The 19,216-nt window shown below is 36.1% G+C and overlaps 1 protein-coding gene across 2 annotated transcripts in view; it reads left to right on the forward strand.

The window, feature by feature from the left end:
- Positions 1 to 19,216, forward strand: part of THSD4 (thrombospondin type 1 domain containing 4) — a 349,965-nt gene that overhangs the window by 139,547 nt on the left and 191,202 nt on the right. The window lies entirely within an intron of this gene.

Consider the following 19,216-nt stretch of genomic DNA (forward strand, 5'->3'; position numbering starts at 1 on the left):
GAATCACAACAAAAAGATTGGAAGCTTAAATAAAGAGAAATGTAATATCTTTGATTAAACTTTAGAGTGGAGATTTTTTTTTCAGTCTGCACCATAATGGTTTATTGAGTTATGTGTTTATTTTGATTGCTTTTTAGTTGGTGTTGGTGTAACTTTTCTGATTGGTCCATGTTTGCCATTTTTAAGAATCTGGTCTTACTGGCAGTCAGCAGTGATATTCTTTTAGAAAATGATTGAACAGTTATTTTTCAGGGGTTCAGAAGGAACTACTGTATTGACTTTTTGCAGTCTGCTGTGTAGATTCCCTTTGTAATGAATTAATACACCGCTTTCTGCAAGAAGGTAGAAATTTTAAACAATGTTATGGTGTTTAGAAAAAAAAAAAGTTTGTAATCTTTAAGTAAGTTTAGTTGAGACAAAAAAAATTCCTAGCAAGGGGCATTTGACACTTGGTTAATGTTTCCCATATATGTTGGCAAAAGAAGCAGGAGTAGGTCAGATGTGACTCATGAACTCAAATAGTGAAAGGTCAAGTTCAGTTTAAATAGTTGGTTTGCTGGAGGAAATCACTTGCGAATAAAATCTTTTCCTCTGCATGTCCAGATTCCTCATGTGCACATCTGGACAATGCCATGTATGTTTCTCTTCTGTATTTCTTAGTGCAAGCAAAGGCATGGCTTTGAATTTTCTTTGTAGATGGTAGATTTGTGTGAAGTTGATTATTCTTTAAAGCTTTCCTTGATCTGAAACCAATTCAGAAAGGGCCAGAAATTTGTTTTTGTTACAGTTCTGATCAATGACTGAGAAACCTGAAAAACAGATTTAGTATACCAGCTGTTGTATTTTCCTAGAACTGTGCAATTACAGAAGTGTTTACTGATACTTTTGTATTGGAGGTCTGGGATAGAAAAGAAAGGCAGTGTTCAGCAGCCTACTAGGAAAGCATTCCGAATTCTGAAAATCACTCATTGCCTGTATAGAGTGCCACTTCCCAAAGCTGCAAATAAACAAACAACAAGTTGTGAATCCTTACTGTGAATATATAACTTGGAATTCACAGAATTGTAGAATAATTCAGGCTGTAAAGTACCTGGGAAGGTCATGTAGTTCAAAACCCAGAACAGGGCCTACTGTATCAGATAGCTATCATGATCTTTTCTGAGTTGAGTTTTGATCCTGTTCCAGTGTTTGAGCAACATCTTGGCGGAATCTTTTTCCTTGTATTTGGTTGAAATTCCCTGTATTGCAGCTTGTGCCCTTGGTCTCTACCTAGCGCTGGAGAATCTGACTCCATCTGCTGTGTTACCCTCCCATTCGATGCAAGATCTTCCCGTAGCCTTCTCTTAAGGCTAGGGATTCCTAGCTGTAGTGGTTTTTTGGTTTGGGGTTTTTTTTTCTTTCTCTTTTCCTATGGTGTTGAAAATAGACCTAATAATAAAAATCTCAATGTTGATTTAAACTGTTCCTCAGTAATGCTTACTTAATGCTCAGTGTAGGAGTCTATAATTTTTAAAGGGTTAAATAGAACCAGTTCTGTACTGGTGCTCAGTGCAATAAATTACCATGAAAAAGTCAAGATACTGCAGGTAAATCTTATTCTGTGCACTTTGTAGTGGTTCTCACTGCGGCTAAGTAGAATTAGAATTAGAATTAGAGTGTGAGCTGGGAGAAGTTGAGGGAATCGAGAGTCCTCATATGCAGTAGTAATAACTGTGCTTGTGCAGAAGGTTCAACATTGGAGGCTTTGGGAGACACATCTAGCTAATATAGTAAAAGGTTTGTATTTTTATTGTGAAGAGGAATTTAATCCAGACATTTTCTAGCTTCTTGTGATTAATTCTTTTGATCTGTAGCAATTAACTCCTTACTTATTACTTGCAACCTCAGTAAAATTGCAAGGTGGATTCAGCTGAACCAGACTTGACCTGTTCGACCACGTGGTAGTTCTGTTGAGATTTTGTGTGTGTGTAAACCACAGTCTACTCATCTTTGTTTCAAAGTTTTCAGTTAGTATTTGAGAGAGTATTCAGAGATGCATATGTCAAACCAAAGGAAAATACAGTATTTCAGCTTCATAGTGCTTCAAAGCACTGTCGTTATTGACTCAGTTATTCTTTTTTTGGTGATTTCCATGGCTAAAGATTAGGAAGTGAGTGCAACATCTTTGGTGAAACTTTTCCTCCAAATAGTCAATAGTATGTTTGCATTTGAGGGAAGTTGATAGTGTTATGTCAGATGAGATATGCTTCATTCTTCTTAAAAGTACTTTATGTTTCAGGATAGATTTGTCTGTATTAAAATTATTTAACTTGTTCCTATTTTATCTGTTCTGTATGTAAAATCTCGTGTTCCCTATGATTTAAGGATGAATAAATCTGATGCACAAATGAATACTAAGTTGCATATATTGCCTGTCTCCTTAGACTCCAAGACTTTGTATCCCATTTGAGTAGGCAGCAAAACGATTAAAAGTAAATGAAATTTTACTTAAAGTGAGATTATATACTGTAGAGTGAACATGGACGTATCTGAAGGATGTAATAATTAGAGAATCAAATAATTTGTTTAATACTGTCAGATGTTTAAAAGAATATTTTTCTGAAAAGTTGTCAACGTTTACAGTTAACTGCAAATGTTTCTCAAGTAATGAAGCTCTTTCAAATCTTTGTAGTAGGTAGCTCTTCCTTAACTGTGCTTTTTTGTTTGTTTTAAATCAGATAATTTAAGCTAAGCATCTAACAAATTTGTGGTCTCTGTCACCCTCTGTTGGACATTTTGCTGCATTACCAGAACAATAATGTGTTAAAAAACATGGTCTGTTTTGTTCCCAGGACCATTGTTTCTGGTTAGTATTTTCAGTTTATCTTATTCTTAGAAACAAAAGATGGAAAATGTTGCTATAATAAAAATAACAAAAATTACTTAGAAACAGAATTAAAAAAAAGATAGAGACAGGTTTACCTTCACCCGAAACAAAAATTAAACAAGTATGAAGTAAGGTATTTCTCTCTTCTCACTTTTTAACCATTTAAAATGTTATGTAAGTCAACCACAAGTAACATTAGTTAGAATTTCTCAGTACATAAAATGCAGTCACATCTGTTAACCCTGAAAATACATTAAAGAGAAGTTTGTCGTAATGTCAAAACCAAATTGTTTAATACATTAATTCCCTCCTTTTTGAGGGTTTAATCAATGTTAAATATAATAGCCTTTGAAACCTGAAGTATTACTTAATCTTATCAGCAAAAACAGGCTATAGTACAAAAGAAGATTTTAGAAACAGTAGTATGTACAACAGTCCTTCTCAAAGCCTGGTTGTTGTGGCCATTACAATATCATGCAGGAAAATTAGAATAACAGTGTATTTCTGAGTACCTCTGAACAGCTTCCCAGTAACCGTTTGCTTACTTCCAGAGAGTGTCTTCTTTCATTGTTTGCTGTTCTTTTGTTTAAGTGGCCCCCGGAGTTGGAAATAAAAACTTTATAACTTGTCCAGCACAAGAGGTGATACATAAAAGCTCATTTTTCAGATATAGTCCTTTAACAAAACTTAATATGTCCTTATTATTAAATATCCTGATTTGTTTGTTGCGTTTTTTCACCTTCTTATTTGTCTGAGACATTGCAGTAAGTGGCACGTAATAATGCAAGTACTACAGAAAAAGTTTGCTCAGTCATTGAAATGATTATGTACTTCCTGGTGTAGACTAGACTCTGAATTCTAATTAAATGAAACCTTTTCAAAGCAATTAAAAATTTTAAAAATAAAACGAGGCAGAATAGGAATAGCTGGGTGATATTCTACCTATGCAGAAGAAAGAAGTAATCAATGATCTTGATATCAGTTTTATTATTTCTGTGTAAAATTGTTTTTCTGCACATTTGAACAATACTCTTTGATGAATTTTTGGAAAGTGAACCAACCTTTTCATTGACAGTCCTATTGAGTTCCACTTTTGGTTTTTTTCAAATTTTTTTAGCACTACAGCTGGTTATTGCTAATATATATATGCTTCAAACACATTTCAGTATTGTTATGTGTTGCTTGTTTTAATATATTTGCTACCCCTCTCCTATCTCTAAATGTTCACAGTGCTGTTAAATTTAAGAATGCATGTGAATGGGGCTTCTTCAACTTGCTACTTAGCCAGAGGTGTGTGTTTTCTTGTTTTGAGGTATTTTTTCTGCTTGTTTTAAATCAGTGTATGCTTTTATTTCTTCTGGAGCCAGTGGGTGATCCTACTCAGTAACTTTTAAGTTTAGAAGAAAGATGCAAGTAGAATATTGAGGAGGCTTTAATAAATAAAGCAAAGTATGAGGAAAGAATGCTCTTAACAATTTTGACCTTGAACATAGCTTGCTAAATATACCTATAGGGAAGTATATTGCATGTGTTTTTTGCATGCATCTAGGACATTTCTGCTAGAAGTCTTTCCCAGTACTTGGCCAGGTGTGAGCACCGCTTCATTGTGGTTTTGGAGCAAGAAACAAGGTTATTTGAGCTGTGAAGCAAATTAGTTCTGCAGATATATTAGTTACCACGCAGTGGCGCACTTTACAAAAGTATTATTTAGTATTTCACATAAAAATTCATTTGGGTGGGAACTGTAGATACTTTCTAAAGTTACCTGAAACAATTATTTTTCTCTCCCATGATTTTTATATTATATTTTCTTTTGCATTGTATTTTATTTTCATCTTCCAGTTGTCTTCTGAAGTTAACTGAAAATATCTGAGCAGTTTTAAAATGCATGCAGTAAATAACTTCAGTAGCAAAATGACTCGGAGTAGAGATTTCACTTGCCTTAAAAAAAAGAAATACATCAGATGATGAAAACCTGGCAAACTTTATAGGGAGGTAACGTAAGACAGCTGTAAGAAGCATAGCCAAGAATGCTAAATCTCCATCAGAAAAACATGATTAGGCAGGGAGCTCCCATTTGGAACTCTGGTGACATGCACTAGTGTCCAGGTTGCAGAACTTTGGGTGGCATTGTTTTAAGTTAGGGAACTCTTAATGACTGTAAAATCACAGTAACAGATCAGAATGATGAGAACTGTGTACTTTCTGTAAGTTAGGGTTATTCTCATATATGTTGGAATATAGAATAGTCCTGTGGTGGTTCTTGTAAAGGTAAAGAATCTGTTTTCTGTAGGAATCTCAACTTGTGTAATGTTGATTACACTGAAAAAAGGGTCTGGGGTAGATTTGGGGTTTTTGGGTGTATGTGCTTCCTTGAAGTTGAAGCCAGACTTCTCACCTCTCTGTATCCTTTTCTATTTAGTTTGTAGGTTCTCCTGAGCAAGTACTCCGCACAGTGCTAGCTTCTGTGCAAATTTTCTCCTTGTTCCTTAAGCAAAACAGTGTTAATTTATTATCAATAATTAATGCAAGGAAGAACCTAAAACCTGGATTAATATAGCAGAAGCAAGGGCACATGGATATCTATATCTGTCCTTCAGCTCAGTTACAATGTTTGTGGTTGGTTGTTCATCTTGTTTGATTGCTCAGAAGAGCCGGGTGTATTCTTCACTGCATAGGAACTTGGTGAAGCTCTATGTCTTGAGATACGAAGACTTCAAAAGCAGCCTGAGAAACTGTACCACATGAAACATTGGTCTGTGCTTCAGTGGCATGCTCAGTACTTTGGTATTAGCCTAACTAGCACAAAGGTTAGTGAAGATTGGTGTAAGCATTGTTAGTATTTGAGGAGGACTAATGTAATGAACCTTCTAGTTATTTGACCTTTGCATGTGAAACCAGGTTTGTTTATTAATCTGGCAGTATTCCCTAGGCTGGAATAATCAAATGATCACTCTTGGATGCTACCGACTTTTTTTGGATCTAGCATTGAGTACATAGTCTCTTCTTCAGTCTTTGACTCCAAGGTAGCTGATGATTCTAGCAGCTGAAGAGTAAACCAACCTCTGATTCCTTGCCAGTAATTTTTTCTTTCTGTTCCTATCTTTTGGACTTTTTCCCCAGCATTTTAGTGTAGTATCTTTTTTTAATGCCAGTCCTTTTAGTTTTGACTTTCTTGTTTAAAGTTTCTTTTTTTGCTTGAAGCTGTTGATAGTAATTTTAAGTGTCTTCCTGAGGCCTACAACTGGCAGCATTTGCTGGGTAGGAAGTGAGAGAGATGAACTTGTTTGTTTTGAGTTCACAGCACAAACAGCAGTGCATGCAATTTAGTAATCCTCCCAGTAGAGCGCCTAACAGGCTTTTAAAGAAACAAGGTAAAGTCCAGTGATATAGTAATATACTACACCGGTCCTTCACATGGTTGTTTGTCAACAAACCTGAGCTCTTGAGCACTGTTTCTGCTTCTGAATTACTGGTTTTCTGCCATGATGTGGAAATTAAGTGTAGGCAAAAAAAGGAGTATGGATAAAAATACAGAATAAACATGATATCAAACTATTCCTTTTTCTCAGTCCCTTTCTGGAGTGTTCATGAATGTGTTCTAACAAAACAAGCTATGATAGCTTGCAGTGTGGTACTGCACTCACAAAAGAGGCAAACTAATGAACTCTGTACCCTGTACTGTGGTTGAAGTGGAAGTGTTTTTTTTGTGATGTCTCTTATGCAGGAATTACTAATTTATAATTAATGCCTTTTAAGTAACTGAAAGAACCAAATGTGTTTTGTGTTATGTTAACAGCAGTTCAAAAAAAAAAAAAAAGAAATAAAGACATTTCAACCAGTTGAAAGTCATTCAAGAGAGATGGGAAAGCGGTTGTAAAAGAGAATCATGTAGCTAGTGCAAGACCCCTCTTTTGAGGTTAAATAGCAAAAGGAAACTAAGTAATTTAGATTTTATTGCAAAGAAACAAAGAATTCTGCAGCAGAAATAATGTTCTGAAGCTCAGATGTATGGAATCTGTTTAACACCTGGACAAGCAAGCAGTGGGGAGAAAGTTATTAAGAAGAGGACTGACTACATAAATATTAATTCTTGTTCTCCTATTTAGAACGTGAATGAAAACTTTGCAGTTATTCCTAAATTATAAAGGATATCATAAAAACGAAGTGATCTGAGTTTTTAGAATTTTTCCCCAGCTAATTTACTGAATTATGTTTCTTGTGCTAGAGGTCAGAGCTTGGAAATGTTCGATCCATTTGACTTTCAGCATCTCATTGTGGTGATTAGGTTAGGATTCCCAAAAAGCGCTTATAGTTTCCTCTCTGCAGAATGTATAAAGAGACCCTGGGCCCTTGATTAGGTGCCTAAAACTAGACATTGTCAGTAGTCCTGCAGTAGACTGAGTGGTATTTTGGCTTATTCTCTGTGTGTTGTATTTATTTTGGTAGAGGCTGTAATGCATCAGTGAGTTCAGGATTGCGCTGCACCAGTGTTGTGCCATTGTCCTAGGGAAATGCCAGATAGGGGACTTTCTCACGGCAGGGTATGTGTTATGTCAAAATAAAAATGAAGAAACCACTTTCTTGAAATTATTGTTGTATGGTAATGTTTACACTAGAAAACTGTCACTGTAAACAACCACAAATGATTTTGTCGTCATAAACATAGGAAAAGCCAGGGAGGAAGACGTAATTGTACAGTATTAGAGCAGGCTTCAAGTGGTATGATATATTCTGTGAGAATTGTCATTTGATTGTGTACTTCCTTTTTGCTGGCTTGCTGAGTGTCTGTTAGTAGTCTGTTAGTAGAGTTTAACCTGCAGTGGGGTTGGAATATGCAGTAAGACTACTATAAGTTATTACAAATTTAAAAAAAAAAAAAAGGTAGTGTGTGTGTGCTAGAGACAATTTACCTTAGCAGATTGAAATGTTCACATGGCAGATAGGGTCATGAAGTAGGAGGGAGGCTATGAACGTTTGTGGGAAAAAATAAAGGCTTGCATCTGTGAGGATTTATGTGGTGAGTGCTAAAACAATCACTGAAACAGTAAATGGAATTAATATTTAATTTTACCTTTTTGTTTTGTTTTGTTACTTTCTCTGTCAGTTTGAATCCATGCTGTCTTCTATCATGTCAATGATCTAGAGATCAGCTTTTTTTCTTTGTTTGCAGTTGGATAACGCTGTGCTGGTTTGTGGCTGCCACTTCTTTGTGCTAGCATGGTGTTAGTAACTAGTGATATTTCAGAGCTCATCTTGATGTCAGAGTTCTTAGAAATACAATATGAAAGTATATTTATTGCTAAATGTTTGCTCATCTTTTATAGTACTAATACACCAACTGGTGAAAGTTTAATATTGGTAGCATTTTAATTACTGTTACTAGTGATAAAATTACTGTTAAGATGGAAATTTTATTACAATTCAGTCATTTCAGAAACTTTAGAATTTAGGCACTGTAGGATTTTTTTTTGTTAACTACAAAACTACTAAGAAATGATAATAAACTTCAGAGCCAATAACCCAGAGGTCTTAATGAAAGTAGAAGAATTTTTAGAAAGTGATGACAGTGCAGCTTAATCTGACTTAATCTGTTTTTTACTAAGGAGTCAAATAGTAAGTAAATGCTTAATTTTGTTTTGATTATTTTTGGGAGCAAATTGAAAACACTAATAAGAACTGTAACAGAATATTCCAAAATAACTAATAGTTAATCAGGAAACTGGAACAGCAATCTTGGGAATCTGGTCTGCAGGAAATTAAGTGTTTAGGGTTTGTTTTCATTTAACTGTATTATAATATTGCTTTAGAGCCTGGAAAGGGTCCAGTGTGTTTTTAGGCACTTCTCTTAAAACAGAAATTATGGTTTTGATAGACTGGATTGGGCAAATTTGTCACATGAATAAATAAATCCTTAGGAGGAAGGTACATATAGACAGTAGCTCTGTGCATGCATGTATTTTTCTTTTTATGCAGGACTTGCACACACGTAGATAGATGCACCCCCAGCAAATAGTTAAGAAGCTGTTCTGTCTTAAAATATGCTTGAAGTATTCTTATTGTGTTAAATGAAAGACATGAAAAGGTCCTACTGTGTTAGGAACGCAGAAAGACATTACATTTGCGATAGTGTATGTGTAAAAGAAGAGTCACTTGGAAAGCAGGAAAGTTCAAGCCTTACCAGTATCTAATGGAGAGGTAAAGTCACCGGATTATGTAGAATGGCAGGTTGGTTGCTCCTGAGAGCTAGCATGGATTCAGATCCCTGTTCCAGTCAAACTAGCATGGCTGTTCTGCGGTAGATCTGTGTGACCTTGGATATTTCATTTCATACAGCACTGTGTAAGGATACCTGAGTGTGTGCTGAATGTGTAACTGGACCCAAAAGCTCTTTTTCAGACTCTGTAGCCATGTTAAGAACCAAGTTTTAAACTGATGTGGAGCCCAATAGTATTGTGACTTTCAGCTGGTTCTTGTACCCCGCCATGATGCATCTTTGTCCTAAATGTGCTCTTAATGCCTAGATTCTCCATCTGAAAAATGGGAATAGTGTAGCAAATTCTTGTTTTATAGACCTAATGGTAGTGAAATGTACATAAAGACTGGATTAATAGCGAAGTATTGCACTTCCCCTTAACAAACCATTTTTGTGTACTATCTGTATGTTTTGACCACACTGATTTTCGGGAAGTTGTGTTTTGCCCTTGAGCAGAAAAAAGGTGTGGGAGAATATTCTCAGGGAGAGCAAGAATGTGAGTTGTAATCCTTTGTGGAGACCAGAGTTTCAGTTTTGATGCAGAGGCTTATGTTTACAAGATGTTTACAAGATACAGTCTAGTTTCATAGGGGTCTCTGCAGAGTTCCCTTAAGTTTAAATTTCACATTGTTTAAGTTTTCCCATAAGGGTTTTGAGCTTTTCTCAAAAGCTCAGAATAAAAAAGTATTCTGGATGTTATCTGGTTCCACCTCAGACTGTGAAATTTAATAAGAGTTGATCAGAGATTGTAAAAAGGCATACAGCTAGATCAAAATGAGCCTGCTCAAACTTGATTGAGGTTGAATTTTTAACATAACCTGAAATCGGCCAGACTTTCTTGGGGCTTTGCAGTTAAATAGGAATCTTGATATTGACAGTTCTCTCTCTCCTTGTTTTTTTTTTATTTTCTTTTTTTTTTCTTTCTTTCTTCTCTCTCCCCACAAGTGTCATGGTATTTGACTTTTCTTGAATTCCTACAGACTGGAGTCACATGAATGTATGATAATTTAGGTTTTGGTTTAAGTAATGTAAATTTCCAGCTTCCGTGGTTGCTGAGAGAAATAAAAAACTGACTAGACCATGCACTTAATGACTCAGACTTCACAAAACCAGCAGTGAGTTCAAACAGTTATAAAAAATTCTGTTGATTTGCAAGTCTGTGCCCTATTTTGGGGCCCCAAACATTTTACTATTTAAACAACAGGTTTTTCACACTGGCATAAATAATGGCAAAACTCAAACAGAACAGATGTGATATTATTATATAAGGCTGACATATTTAATCCCTTTTATGGCTGCAGCTTCTCTGCAGTCACAGGAATATACAATGTTGATGCTGATGATGAGATAATCCAATTTCCTGGAATTCTGACAATATTGTGTCTTTGAACAAGAGTCAAAATGCTTGTGAATAACTTCCTGTTCCCTCTTTGTTACAAACAGTGACACCTGATCTGTTCGAAGTCTCTTGTAAAAAACTACTTAAGCACATGCATTAAACTTGGTAGATTTTCTTTTTAAATTATGGTGCATTCAAGTGTATCAATAATGTCTGTCATGTGACATTGTTAGCTTTTTAGGTTGAGGCAGCTTAACCTGGCATCTAAGTGCATTTCATGAAATGAAAACTTGGCCAACGTTTAAGTTGTGCCCACAGTCAAGCAATCCTAAGAGATCACTGGCAGTATTTTAGTATTGTTTGGCTTGTGTGTAGTTTTAACAAACTCTGTGTAGTGGAAATTAGAAACATAAGTATGTATGTATCTCATACCAGGGAAAGATTACTTTGAAACGAAAATCTGTTTTCTTCTATGAAATACAAAAAGTTTTTGCAGACATTGCCTTTCCCTTTCCATACTACAGCTGTGCCTATAATTTTAATAACTGTCGATTGCCAGGATGTTGACCATAGAGAAATTAGAAATGCCAGAGATTTGTTAGTTACTGATACTGGGTTGTTGTTGATGCTATTTATATGTAGTCTAGCTTATTCTTCTCAAGTTCATGAACACACAAGGAACTATGATGACAGAAGTGGGAATATGCATGTTGGTTTGGTCCCTATGTAAATAGGAAAAATACATGCAGAATACCAGTGAGTGACTTCAGAAACTAGTTAGAGTAAAATCAGTCTTCTAGTCCCATACTTCCTGTGACAGAGGCACTTTCTTACCCTTCCTGTCCATGTTTATTCCCTGGATCCCAAGCTGTTTTCTGTAGAGAGGTGTGAGCCGTTACACACAAGTCTAATGATTTATATAGATGTTTGTGACAACATCAAAGACGTATGCATCTAATGCATTTGGATGCATCTAATGAATTTATGTTGTGTTTGCATCTGCATGAAAGTGTGCATTGGTGTTATAAAATGGAAGGTGGAAGAATTGCTTACTATAACATTTTTGAAGGGGACTAAGCTCCTGCTGTAGTGTTAAATGCATGTTCTTACAAAGCAGCTGCTTCTTCCTCAACACCGTTCTTGACATATGGTTACAATAAATGAATGTTGTCTTGCTTTCCTAGAAGGGTTTTTTTACACCATAGCTGTATTGCTGATTTGTTCTCTTTAGCACACACAGATGTTTACCCAGTTTAGTAGGGTGGAAAGTATGACGAAAGGAAGAATTAGGAGAACCAAATCTAGACTGTTCTGCTATAGATTTGCAGGGACATTGGTAAGAAAGAACATTGTGTAGAGGAGACAATGGAGGACTCTGAAGTCTTACACAGCTTGAGTAGTATGAGAAGGAAATACGTGTGTTTCACATATATGTGCAGTATGTACAGTACAACAAATAGCTTCAAGAAAATATAGCTTTACATCAACTCGTGTTTGCTAAGGTTTGGAAGTATTTTAGGGGTTGGATGCAAGACCATGTTATTGCAGATTAGCTAAAAACGAGTAACCGCCTGTGACTATGCTGCTTGTTCAAGTCAAGTAAGAAATAATGCAGCCTGGAATTGCTGCAACTAGAGACTGAAGATAAGCGCATTACCTTTCATTTGAAAGGTGAAGGGTTATACAATTATTGTAGCTCTGTTTATCAGTATTAACGTTAAATTTCAGTATCTAGCTGTAGCTTGAGTATTGTTTTTACTCATATTAGAAGATTATTTTTCCTAAAAGAAATTAACCTTTTGAAAAAAATGTCATCTTTCAGAATAGCTCTTTTAACTTTTCTAGCAGCTTTCATGATCCAAAAGAACAAGAGCAAGGGGCACTGATGCTATTCCCTTGAGGGAGGTAGCTGATAGAGGGAAAATCAAGTAAACATATTTATTGGAGGAGAACCCAGGCCTGCATCTCAATAACTTCAGTAGGAAATTGAGCAATTTTTAGCAATTTCATTGCTGCTGAAAGCTATTTTAGGCTAAAATAAAGTAGTTCAGTACATCTCCATGCTGGAGATCAAAATAGCGATCTTCTAGAGAGAGTCAGAAAGATAGCTTGGACCTCTGATTTCTCCAGCTGGTCTGCCAGTATTCAGGAGATCTTTTTGGTTGCTCCTGAGGAAGTTGCCACTTCAGTAGAATACTCACTGCAATAAATTGATGATACTGGAAAAGCATCTTCTTGTTTTGTTGTTGTGCAGCTTCTTTGGAAGCGGGCAAATTTTGAGTGGTGGATGCCTCTCTGCTGAAGAGGACATTAGTTACTATTATTCTATGAGAAGACAGTGAGTAGGTTTAGGAGCTACCAGTAATTCTAGAAAAATTAGTAAATACAAATCATGCCTTTGAATTCAATGCACTAAACATGCATGAAATTTTGCCGAGAGCATTACTATCTAGTGTGCATTACATGAATTACAAAAGAGTATGTAGCTTGGGTGTAGGTTTTTGTGCCAGACTCACCTCCCTGCTGCTTTTGGTGCTGTTTGACTTTAAAGATTGTCCATTGCTTAGGTGTATTTTTTATATTTTAGGGACTACATTAAGCTATTTTGATCAGCAATTGAATTATCTTGAGGTTAAAATTCTAGATTTTTGTCTTTTTGAACATTTTTCTTCGGGCTATTCAAGCCAGATATACTACACATGCATGCAGGTAGTTTTTGAGGGTAAATTGGATTTTTAAATTCAAATAGGTGCTCTTTGGTTTTATTGCTATGCTTTATTACTAGGGTTTGTTCAGTGAGTGAAATGTATTATAATGGTTTTTATGTGAAGTAGAAATGTATTTTTGTGTTTTCATAATTTTCAGTACTTAAACACAAAGACCAGTATGTCTGAATTTACCTTACCCATTGCAGAACATCTTTTCTGGGGTTTGTGTTGATAGACCAAATCTCATTGTGTTGTAGCTGTGTGTGTGGCTAAAGCTGAAGAAGAAATTGGCTAACCTTTTCAACTTCTTTAAAAAATAAAAGTTCACACATTTATTCAGTGAGTAAATAATCTTGTTTCATTATTTCAGGTTCTCATAAACAGCTCATGTAGGCAAAATTGCGTCTTAAGATGTCTTTAGTCGTAGTAATATTGGAGAAGGACTGAATGTGAAAAATCGAGAGATTTGAGGGATTACACATACACTAAAGCTTATTTAAATAAAATATGAACACAGGCAAATTGGATCCTAAATTTTATGGCAGACGACAGCTTAATTTTAAAATACTCAATGTTTGCTATGGGGGAGGAAACAACTTTTAAAATAGGTGCAGGTGACCTTGTGCAACCCTTAAGTATTATAAAGAAGCATGATCTTTCCATCAGATTATTGTTGTATTGAATGGAAGAAATATGTATGCATTGAAACTATATTAGTGTCTGAATACCCAGCATTTAAACCCTTAAATAGGTACAGCAGCCTGCACGGAAGCAGCTGAAAATATCTGTATTTTTTAAGACTGGAAAATAGTTGTCATAACTGTATGCGTCTCCTACTGTGGCAAGCATTCATTTTAAAGTGATTGTTGCAGTTCATGCTCGAATTTCAAGAAATGAGGCATGACTGAAAAGTCTTTGACCTGTGGAAATCCTACCTGCACAAGGATATTGTTTTACAGCCTATAGAATTTTATTAAAACAAATAAATTTTATTACTGCAAGATTTGTTTGTTTAGAGTTGGCTGTATGTAGCAGATGCTGTTTATCTTATGTGCCCGAAGTTTGTTAGTTTGTTAAGCGCCTTTGCCAGCCACACACACAAAGCCACAGTGTGACAGACATGACTTTTGAACTCTGGAATATTTGCAGTGGACTCTTAGGCTGCTCCAAGGTCATTCACCTCTGTTATGGACACTAATGGATTTGTACAGCTACTAAGGCTAGACTGGAGCTTGGAATTGTTTTTGTAGGTTTGTTTCCCCCTCTCTGATATACTTACAAGGCTTCAATTTCTAGTCTCTAGGAGAGCAAGACACACACACACAAGAAGTTGTTTTCCAAGTAATACTTGTATATTTTGATTTTCTTCCACGTTTCGTACAGCTCAGATCATTGGTGTTTTCAGCAACAGATTCTGATATCTTTGTTTCTATTTTCCTTATATATTAGTTGCTTCATTTTATTTCTGCCCCCCTTTCAATGAAGTAGTAAATCTATATATCAAAAAAGAGTAAAACTAAGAATTTTTGTGCTTGTTGCATGTGATTTTCCAGAAATCTTATCTTTCCTGTGCAGCGTTTCTTCCATCAGTAACAAAACATGAAGATGATCTGACAGATTAATTGCAGATCTGTAGTCATCTTAGCTTTCAAAAGGAGCTTCATGGAAAGTGTAATTCATGGATGCTTTACTGTCCTTGTCACTTGTCCTGATAAAGATAGTTTACAAGACCAGATCCTGGACAGAACAAATTAAATCAGCCCTAAAGTAAATCATGAACAGCAGTGTTAACTTACTGGGTCTTCCTGGACTATAAAGTGCTTGACTTCTGGTGTACAGTGCTTCTTAAAATGTGGGCTTCCAGTTGTTGTGCTTAACCTTTCAATTGTACCAGATACTTAAAGCAGTGTATATTTCTGTATTACCGAGGAGCCAGTACAAGCAAACCACTATGTACTTTCTGTGAGTCTAATGTATTAGGAGTTTAAAGCTTTGTGTTTTTGTAGTTCTGTCAGTTTTAAATTCTGCGCTGCGATACCAACCAGCCAGTGAAAACAGTACTTATGAAAATCTTCAGGCTTATTTTTGCACTATGAGTCGTTGTTAAAAAATGGGTTCACCTTATTTATTTTCTTACACAGTGCAGCTGTGCTGAGCAAAGTATAAGGATAGCTGAAACTTGGGACCATGTCCCTCGGAAAATGTTTTCTGAGTGAAAAAATGTCAAACTTCCTGGTAACTATTTTATAAAAAGGTATAAAAATCTTATCTGTCACGTGTTATTCGTTTGAACTGTCAAATGTCTCAGTTCCATTCTGAGAGAGAGAGAATTATTCCAGTTTTCTTAGATAGAAAGCTTTTGTTTTTGTTTTTATCAGAACCGTATTATCTTTATCTACCCCGTTTGCTAGGAAGCATGAGGTGGACTCATCAGTCTCAGGAAAATTTCACTCCTCCTGTACTTTCAAATAATCTTAAGAATATAAATGAAACCATTGCCACTTCACAGACTGATGGCTTCTGCTACCTTTGCCACTACTCTCTTTTGAATATCAGTGATGCAAAGGGTAAGAAGTCAAGTCTTCAGTTTCACTGCTTGCATTGGCAAGAGTGAACCTGGCCTGGTAGTGGCAGTTCTTGAGTGTCATGGACATGGGAGGAATTTCTTTTTTTTTTAGGAATGTAACATCCTTTTTTTTTTTTTTTCCTTATGCAGTTTTTATAACTCCATTTTCTAGGTTGGATTAGATGTGAAATGGCCTTATCTTAGATGACTCTTTGCGGCACCTCTTCTAGTTTCTCAAATACATTGCTTTGATGCTCCTGTCATAAAGCAGATTCCAGTGAGGAAGGCCATGTTTAGAAATGAGAAACACTGTTTATAAGATTTTGTAGCATATCTTGTTTTGGCAAAAAATACTGCAGCTTTTGAGTGTCTGTAGCATTTAAGCTGCAAGTAAATGCAAATTAAATTATTTTGTTACTATAATTGTTTCAAGGCATTCTGTTGGAAAACTTTGAAAATGGGTTTTTTTTTTGAAGCATCTTCTGTTTCTTACCAGCCTTAAAGGTGTTGAAATCTTTTACCAATTTTGACATTGTAATGAATTCAGTGGGATTTGGAGCTCTCTCACATTGGTTTGAGAATTATCTGTCACCATGCTGATTGGTACACTGGGCATGGTGTTACCTACCAATACTGTGGCAGCTGTTCCACTTCCTATAGAAGTGGTTGTTACTTGGAGTGGGTCCCACCTTCCCAGTAAGTATCCATTGCAGGCTGTTGAACCTTTCTCTTTCTTGCTCTTTGCCTCAGTGTTGAGTAACTCCCACAGAAAACACTGAGAAACTTAAAGCATTATCCCACATTCAGATCAGATGTATTTGCTTGAGAAGACACATGAAAATTTTGGTAAGTCTTGCTAGATCTTGGAATTTCCACATCTTGGGCATGTGCCCTCACTCTGGGCATTGAGGAGTACTAGGAGGAGGTCACTTCCAGTATCCAGCCTTTTACTTATTTTCTTCTACTTCAGGTGCTTTAAAATGAAGTGGTTATTCTCAAATGCAATGCATTTTAGTTTGACATTTTTTGTCTTCCTTTAAAAAAAAAAAAAAAAAGAAAGCTTTGTGCTTACTTTTAAATTGATCCAAAGTGTTCACTTTTTACATTTCTGTGGAGCAGATGGAGAGCTTGTAATAAATAAAAAAATTAATAGAAGTGGCAGTAAATATTTAGTTGTTGGTCCAGCAGAACAGAGGCTGATATATGTGACTCTTAAGAGATTACTTGATAAAGAGGATGTAGGGCTGTGCGACTCCACATGTTGCTTTGCTGTACACCACCGCATCTAGCATTACAAACTTACTTCAATTTTTTGACAAAATTTGTACAAACAGTTCATTCATATAAGGATCTGTAAAGCTCTTCATTGAATAAAACCCAAAGAGACATTGAATTCTTGTAGAAGTTTAAACTGCAGGACTGAATTCATGATTACATTAGTACACCTAGTTCAAATTATATTCTAAATTTAGACTTAAATTACGTTGTTCTAAAAATATTTTAAATTAAGTTCAGCCCATAAAAAGAGGGGGAAGTGTCAGTGCTTAGCAGCATTGGTCAATTATGTTCCTTAGTAACTGGATGTATTGTGTGGAGCAGCGTAAACGCACCTGAAAAAAATGCTTGTATGCTCTAGTATTAGCTTCTCTTCTAGTTAGGATTTCCAGTACCTTTATTGAATAAGTATACTTAAAAATGCTCAGTTGAGGTTTGAGAATAGCTTGGTAGAATTCAATACCTGCATTCCCTGTTAACTCTGATTGTTAGGGTTTTCTGTACAGATAGTTAAATTATTTTTGTGTGCATGTTGTGTTTGTTACGGACAAATACGTTGTACATATTCCCTAGAAAGCTGTGCCTTCTTACTGAACATTGGTTCTCCATTCTGCTTATTTTCTCTTCTAAGGGCTTGGGTCCAGGCCAAAGAGCACGATTATGCTTACGTGGGCCTTGATTCTTAAAGACATGCCTAACTAAGCAAGTAAGCAGTCCCATTAAAGTCAATGGGATTACATGCATTTTTGGAGTTAAGTGCAGGGTTAAGTGCTTTGCTGAATCGAAGCTTTACCAACTGAGTATTGTAACACACAAAAGCTTTTCTAAGCACAGATACGTTAATGAAAATGGTTAACTAAGGTATCTCACATGGGTAGAATCAGAAATATATATTTAATAAGGGAAAAAAGTTACACTAGATGAAAAAAATAGTAATTAATAACACAAAATCCTCAAGGAATAATGAGCATTGCTGTTGTACTGAAATAGGAGGTTGAGCATATGCTGTATTTTTAGTGTATATCAGTGGGAAATAATTGCAGTCACCTAATGCAGAAAGTTATGGTGGCAGTAGCTTATATCTTGAACAGTATCATCCTAAGAGCTGGCAGTTATTCACATGGGACTTTTGGCTCTGTATTTTTAGTGGACTACTGCAATCTAGCAAATTCTGTGAGTGACCTTACTGTCTGAATGTAAAATTTTATTTGGCTTTTCAGTGATTTCCAAGCAGAAATCTGCATGCAGACAAACAAAGCAATACCATGACTGTTTCCTATCAAAAAGAGAATTCATACAAACTGAGAAGCGAGTGTGTTTCTGAACTGGAGCCTTCGAGAGAGATGTCACAGCAGTCTAGTGATCAGCATATACCGTGATACTAAGGCGAGATTAGCAAGGCTGTGTTCATTTGCAGAGTTATACCCATGCTTGAGTATTTTCTGGACTAAGACCTTGCATGACAGTAAACCCACAGCTTACCCAGTTGTGGGGGCAGACCTTTGTCTGTTGACCTTGAAATAGTTTCACATGTATTCTCTGTTTCTGCATATGGCAGAGAATTATCTGACTCTGCTTGGGAGGGGAAGGATAAAAGCCATAACAAGACAAGAAAAGTTGCTTGATCCTCCCAGCTTGCTGCTTTATCTTCTCTCATGCTCTAGGAGTTACAGCAGGAGCAGTGACAGTGGCCAGAAGGTGGCTGTGGACAGGTGAGGAAGAAACCCCTTCTATACAGGTTGCTCAAATAATTCCCTGAACAAGGAGATGTGAGATTTGTTTCTATGCCCAAATTTTCTCCATTGCCATGGCATCATCAAAATAAATATCGTTCAGAACTTAACTCATATGAGCATTTTCAATCTTCAGTTTTTACTTGTCTGTATACTGTGAAACCAGATGACCTTCTCTTAATCTTTGAAGAACTGGTTTTTCTGGAGACCCTTTCCTCCCTCTGTCAAGCCTGGTTAGGTAACTGCACAAGCTTTATGACCAAAATCAAGGAACTTTGCAGATCCCCAGGGTCTTTACTAATCTCATGAGGGCAGTGGGCTCTAGTTTGAGAATATCTGCTTTACACAGTATCAGGTTATTATATAATTGAATGCTTTTCGGATGCAGATTATGGAGGGTTTTTTCCCAGCTGTAGCATAGAGTTGGTTTCAGACTTCGAATAACCAAGTTGTTGACGCTAACAAATAATGAG

The sequence above is a fragment of the Phalacrocorax aristotelis genome, chromosome 7 (assembly GCF_949628215.1).
Source record: "Phalacrocorax aristotelis chromosome 7, bGulAri2.1, whole genome shotgun sequence".
In the NCBI taxonomy this organism is placed as follows: Eukaryota; Metazoa; Chordata; class Aves; order Suliformes; family Phalacrocoracidae; genus Phalacrocorax; species Phalacrocorax aristotelis.